The 7,060-nt window shown below is 40.9% G+C and overlaps 1 pseudogene; it reads right to left on the bottom strand.

Annotated features, from left to right (window-relative positions):
- Positions 1–2,372: 2,372 nt before the first annotated feature.
- On the bottom strand, positions 2,373–5,279 carry LOC123993862 (annotated as a pseudogene).
- Positions 5,280–7,060: the final 1,781 nt, after the last annotated feature.

Below are 7,060 nucleotides of genomic sequence, written 5' to 3'. Positions count from 1 at the left end.
AACTGCCAGTTGAGGACTTGTGAGGCGTCTGTTTCTCAAACTAGACACTCTAATGTACTTTCTGCTATAACAGCCTCCACTCTTCTGGGAAAGCTTTCCACTAGATGTTGGAACATTGCTGCTATAACAGCCTCCACTCTTCTGGGGAGGCTTTCCGCTAGATGTTGGAACATTGCTGCGAGGAATTGCTTCCATTCAGCCACAAGAGCATTAGTGAGCTTGGGTACTGTTGTTGGGCAATTAGGCCTGGCTCACAGTCGGATTCCAATTCATACCAAAGGTGTTTAATGGGGTTGTATCAACATGTTTTGTTGATCCAGAGTTACCCCAAGCAGCTTAGTCACCTCAACTTGCTAAATGTCCACATTATGAATTACTAGATTTAGTTTAGGGTTTATTGAATGATTTTTCCAAAGACAATGCTTTTAGTTTGAGTTATTCCTCCTCCACCAAACTTTACAGAAGGCACTATGCATTCGGTCAGGTAGCGTTCTCCTTGCATCCGCCAAACCCAGATTCATCCGTCGGACTGCGAGATGGTGAAGTGTGATTCATCACTCCAGAGAACGCATTGATTATGGTGGTCTGCTCGGTCAACCCATTTCACGAAGCTCCCGAAGAATAGTTATTGTGCTGATGTTGCTTCCAGTTTGGAACCCAGAGACAGATGATTTTTACATGCTCCAGCACTCGGAGGTCCCATTCTGTCAGTTTGTGTGGCCTACCACTTCACAGCTGAGCCGTTGTTTCTCCTTGACGTTTTCCACTTCACAATAACAGGACTTTCAGTTCTAGCAATGCAGAAATTTGACGAACTGACTTGTTGGAAAGGTGAAAGTCACTGAGCTCTTCAGTAAGGCCATTCTACTGCCAATGTTTGTCTATAGAGATTGCACGGCTGTGTGCTCGATTGTATACACCTGTCAGCAATCGGTGTGGCTGAAATAGCCGAATCCACTCATTTAAAGGGTGTCCAGATACTTTTGTATATATAGTGTATGTGTTCACGAGATTCTCACCTACATCTTTCCATAGAGGCCAAACAGTTCTGACGTTACAGACGATTTTGTGAGAAGACCGATTTTCTGGTGGTCTGACAAACATCTCTCTAGCTCGTTCACCTTTCACCGCAGATGCGGAAGTGGATCGGTTGGCGGATGTGGTGGAATGAGATGCATCCAATGCAAAACATATATCTCCTGATTAAATGGTCCGAGGTCAGTTTTATAACAGACATTACCTGTTAAATCTCTTGTTCACAATAACTTTTGCATTGCTTGTCATAGATACATAAAAACAAGTGATAATTGTTCCAAAAAGGTCTGGTCTACTTGTACAACCTTTGATTTGCATTGGTCCTTCTGTAGCTCAGTTGGTAGAGCATGGCGCTTGTAAAGCCAGGGTAGTGGGTTCAATCCCCGGGACCACCCATACGTAGAATGTATGCACACATGACTGTAAGTCGCTTTGGATAAAAACGTCTGCTAAATGCCATATATTATTATTTATTAAAAAGTCAAGTGTTGATTTGTTAGAAATATTCTAATCATATAACAATGCTTTTTAATCTCTTGTCAGAACCTAGCAGTTGCGAGGGACCAGGTTGCCAGGTGCCTTATCACAACGTGGGGTCAGCCAATCAAAGGCAGTCATCTTGGGTTCCAGGGGCCTGTTGCACAAAACTAGGATAAGGGATTAAGCCAGGTGATCCTGGCTCAATTGATCCGTAATCCGGTTGCACTAAAGATGGATAGGGGGCAGGAGGATATGTTATGGTATAAATTACCATGGAGATTTATTCTGTGGAGCTAGCCTGCTCCAGACCAGGCTAAATTCCAGGATCTATTTAATCTCACCCCTAATGTCAGTCAGCAGTCACCACAAATGGAAACCAATAGTTATTTCACTGCTCACTATACATTGTTATCACATATAACTAGACCCACTGTCATTATTTAAACGTTTGTGATCATTAATTTCAATGATTTTGGATAAAAAATGATTTTTAGATGTTGCTATCATTAGATAATTTACAGTTTCCCATAGACTATATATAAAATGATAGAATATTAGGGCCACAGAGGGGAAAAAAAAGACAAGTCATAATATTGTAACCAGTTGTTTTAAAGGAGGACAGTTGTTAAAATGACAGATGCGGGGCATTTCGTGAAATTGTACTTCAGTATGGTTTCATAAACAAAGACATGCTGATGTGCCAGAATATTAAGTATCACATTGTCATAAGTATCAAAACTGTAAAAACAATATGTAGCTTTTCTGCAGAAAGAACCAGCCTCATAAATGTATGACTTTATCCTTTTTCTTCAGTGTGGCCCTAGTACTCTGTCATATAAACAAATACACATTCCATATGAATATAAAAACACAATGTGTAACATTATGTTCCTTTATTGAATAAGGACAAAACAAAGCAGGTAAACCATCAGCTCCTTTCGAAACTGAAGTCACAGTGACTCTACAAGATGGAAAGCACAGAATCCAAGCATATTATACAAAATGATACATACACATTCAAAGGTCTGTATATAACACACCCTGCATGTCTGCACACTAAAATAAATGCAGGACAAATCCATACACATCAACTGAACAGACAAATGAATGGATGCAGTAGCCTCCCTGCAGCCTTGTATTACACACAGTATACCGCACAAACATCATAAGAGGCCAAATTCGTAAAAAAAACGAACCCAAAAAACCCCAAATTCCTCTGCCACCGCAGGACATATTTAACCAAAATTGAAAGCACACATACTAACTAAAATAATTCAACACATATTGGTCCCTCAGCAGCCGACCACTGTCGTCATCAGGGAAGATTGCCGGATTGTCCCAGTCCATGGCTGGTGGCACTCTGGGGGCCCTCTCCTTCCTCAGGCAGGCCACATTGTGGAGGACAGCACAAGCCACAGTAATATCACTATATTAGCCCCTAACAGGGCTGACCCTTAATTTGTGAAGGCAGTGAAAGCGTGCCTTCAGGAGGCCAAAGGTCATTTCAACTCTGGCCCTGGTCCTGGCATGGGCATGGTTGTAGGCCTGCTGTGCTTCCTGGGGGTCTGTGAAAGGTGTCAGGAGAAAAGGCTGGCAGCCATACCCCCTGTCTCCCAGCAACACACCAGAGAATTCACCTGTCAACACAAAATCTCATCATTACTACCTCATAAACACAGTGATATTCTTGACACAGCCATGATGGTTATAAATAGGGGTTGTGTGGCTTACCTTGTGATAGGCACTGATAGATTTCAGAGGCCCGAAAGATTCTGGAGTCATGGACTGAGCCAGGCCATTTTGCCACAACATTGCTGATCACACAGTCAGCATTGCAGACCATCTGAAATCATAAGATGAGGAATATTACACCAATCAATGCACATCACTGGCAATGCAGAGTGTTCGTCAATGGACAATATCAAAAAGTTATGTTCACCTGAACATTAATGCTGTGAAAGGATTTCCTATTCACAAAATCGGCCTCATGGGCACCTGAGGGGCTTTTATCCTTATGTGTGTGCAGTCCACTGCACCAATGACATTGGGGAAACCTGTCACACAAAGTAATGAGTATCCTACTATGTGTTAACAGTTGTCCTGTAATTTGTAGATCCTCTTACCTGCAATCCTATAGAACTCCTCTTTGATGTCACAGAGTCTTCTGTGGCCAGGGAAGGAGATGAAGAAATCTGCTAATGCTTTGATAGCCAGACACACACTCCTTATTGTGCAGCAAATTGTGGCCTTGTTCAGCTGTTCTGCATCCCCCACTGAGTACAGGAAGGCTCCACTAGCAAAAAAGCGCAAGGCCACACAAACCATTTGCTCCACACTCAGTGCATGGCTCCGTGCAGTGCGGTGCTTAATCCTGGGACAGAGTAGTCTGCATAGATACCTGATGCCATCTGCAGAAAACCTGTATCTTTCATATAGATGGTCGTCAGGGAAGGCCAGTGGGTCCAACCGGTCCCTGAAGACCCTTTCTCGCCTGAAGGCTCTCCTCAGCACAAGTGCTTCTTCATCCACCACATCTCGCACGAATGGGCATGCCATTGTCAGAGCAGAAAGGAACACACAATTTTGGGCCTTCATATAGGCTAGTGGCCACACCTGGTGCTGGGGGGGTGGGCAAAAGAGGGCGATGCCTTATAACGATGACTTGGTTGTACTGATTGCCGGGAAAATAAAAAAAAACCTTAGAAAGATGCCACCGTCCTGTGTGCTCACAATAAGAGCTCATATGTCATGGCTCACTTGACTTTACGAGAATATACCTAATTTTTATTTTGAGCTGTGTCATCTTCTTGGAGCTGGGGGAGGAAATACAAATAATGATTAATACATTTGTGTTCCAGTTAGCATACAGTGTACATTGAAGGCATATCTCACCTCCCTCTCAAGGTTTTTTATTTCAAGGTCCAGTTTCCTAATTGTCCTCTTTTTTTATTTCGGACTCCAGTGCAAGATTTTCCATCTTTTTCTTCTTGTACTGAATGTCTATGTCTGCCAGTTCTATTTGGCGCCGGAGGTGGTTGCCATACAACTTTCTGATAGCTTGTGAGCTCTGTGAACACAATACAATTAGCGCAGCTGGAATTTGGCAGGATGTGGTGTCCTTTTATTAATACGCACTATGTTGCCAGGCTGGTTTTCCCACTGTATAGCATCTGGGTCCTGTAAAAGAAATTAGATTTTTTGATTTTGATGAGGACTCCTCACCATTGTAGAGTAAATAGTACTTTCACAGTCTTACCATGATACCTCATGCCTTCTGGAATCCAGAGAGATGGTCTCCTCCTCATCATCATCGTCTCCATCATGTGCTGTTGCTGCTGCACTGGGGCCTTCACCCTATCACATTTAATCTGATTCATATTGAAGCTAGTAGACAAGACATGCCAGGCCTACAGTATGCCTTTGATGGAGTACTCACTGGATCAGCATCGTCTGGTGCTTGTGCTGGTGGCTCTAACAGGAACACAGTGCTGCCAGACACTGCAAGGCAATAGGTAAACCAAAGTCAGACAGTCCAAATTGATTCAATATGAATGTGGTTGTATCCCATGTAGAGATGGAAGGACATACCTTGAATGAAGCGGGTGGCATCTTGGGAGGAACCTATGCTCATCTCTTTCCCCCAGGGATCCCCTCTAAGACGGGCCTGCCTTTATTTAGCTCCAAGGCCATGTCCTCTGCTGGGGTAAGGTCAGCCTTTGGTGACCCACCACCCATGCCTTGTCTGTGGGTATTCTTTTTCACTGCTAAAACAGTACAGACAATGTGTGAGCAGGCACCTTCTGGCTACAATATATGCTTGTGCTTTGTTAAATATTAGTCAGGGACCATACCATTCTGCAGAATGTTCTTGTATTTGATTTTGACCTGCTGCCATGTCCGTTTTGGCCCGTTCATGTTTAATCTACACACACACACACACATTTAATGGAGTCACACTGCAAAAAATTACTTGGTATTTTTGTCTTGTTTTCAGTAAAAATATTTAAAAAAAAAACTTTAATAAAGATGTATTTTCTTGATTTGCTAAATGACCTAGCAAAATAAGTATAGGTTAGACAAAAAATATAAACTTTAAGTAAATGTGTGCTTAAAATAAGCAAATAAAAAATCTGTCAATATAATAAAAATTCTCTTGAAATAAGTTTACTTTTTCCATAAACACTTAATTTTAGAAAAGTTCTCGTTTCACTGGCAGATTGTTTTGCTTATTTTCCTAGGTAATTTTGCTCAAGAAAATATTCAAGATGTTTTTTAGATATTTTTTTTTTACTGAAAACAAGACAAAAATACTAAGTAAGAAAGACATTTTTGCAGTGCAGTGAGCAACCGACCTTGGGTCCTTTGAAAGGCGCTATATAAATTAAAGTGATTATTATTATAGCTCATCTATTTATTCAATTCAATTTTATTTATATAGCACTTTTCACAATTGTTTCATTCTGTCAAAGCAGCTTTACATTAATGAAAGCAGGAGAAACACAATAAAAACGGTGGACAACATAAGAAGCAGAGTACAATGGCTAAGATTAAACCGTACTGATCGTAGTAACATTAAATAATAATGTAAGGCTTTAATAATAATGTAAGGCTTTAATAATAATGTAAGGCTTTAATAATAATGTAAGGCTTTAATAATAATGTAAGGCTTTAATAATAATGTAAGGCTTTAATAATAATGTAAGGCTTTAATAATAATGTAAGGCTTTAATAATAATGTAAGGCTTTAATAATAATGTGATGGACTTTAACAATTTCACTCATATCTGTAGTGCATTTCAATAAAAATTTAACCGTTTCATAATTACAGTACAACTGCGTTTTTGGAGATAAATTAAATATTTGAATTGTAATTGTGATGTTTCATCGCGGAGCGGTGAGTAATTGTGCTGACTGGTTTCAGTAGTAGTAGAGGGAATTTGTAGTGTTGTATATTACTGATGGTTGGTCAGTAGTAGTAGAGGGACATTGTAGTTGTGTATATTACTGCTGGTTGGTCAGTAGTAGTAGAGGAGGGACATTGTAGTTGTGTATATTACTGCTGGTTGGTCAGTAGTAGTAGAGGGAGGGACATTGTAGTTGTGTATATTACTGCTGGTTGGTCAGTAGTAGTAGAGGAGGGACATTGTAGTGTTGTATATTACTGCTGGTTGGTCAGTAGTAGTAGAGGGAGGGACATTGTAGTTGTGTATATTACTGCTGGTTGGTCAGTAGTAGTAGAGGGAGGGACATTGTAGTTGTGTATATTACTGCTGGTTGGTCAGTAGTAGTAGAGGAGGGACATTGTAGTTGTGTATATTGGTTGGTCAGTAGTAGTAGAGGGAGGGACATTGTAGTTGTGTATATTACTGCTGGTTGGTCAGTAGTAGTAGAGGGAGGGACATTGTAGTTGTGTATATTACTGCTGGTTGGTCAGTAGTAGTAGAGGGAGGGACATTGTAGTTGTGTATATTACTGCTGGTTGGTCAGTAGTAGTAGAGGGAGGGACTTTGTAGTTGTGTATATTACTGCTGGTTGGTCAGTAGTA

Source organism: Oncorhynchus gorbuscha, linkage group LG13 (assembly GCF_021184085.1).
Source record: "Oncorhynchus gorbuscha isolate QuinsamMale2020 ecotype Even-year linkage group LG13, OgorEven_v1.0, whole genome shotgun sequence".
Classification (NCBI taxonomy): domain Eukaryota; kingdom Metazoa; phylum Chordata; class Actinopteri; order Salmoniformes; family Salmonidae; genus Oncorhynchus; species Oncorhynchus gorbuscha.
The sequence above is the reverse complement of the archived record's forward strand: the minus strand, read 5'-3'. Positions and strand labels throughout refer to the sequence as shown.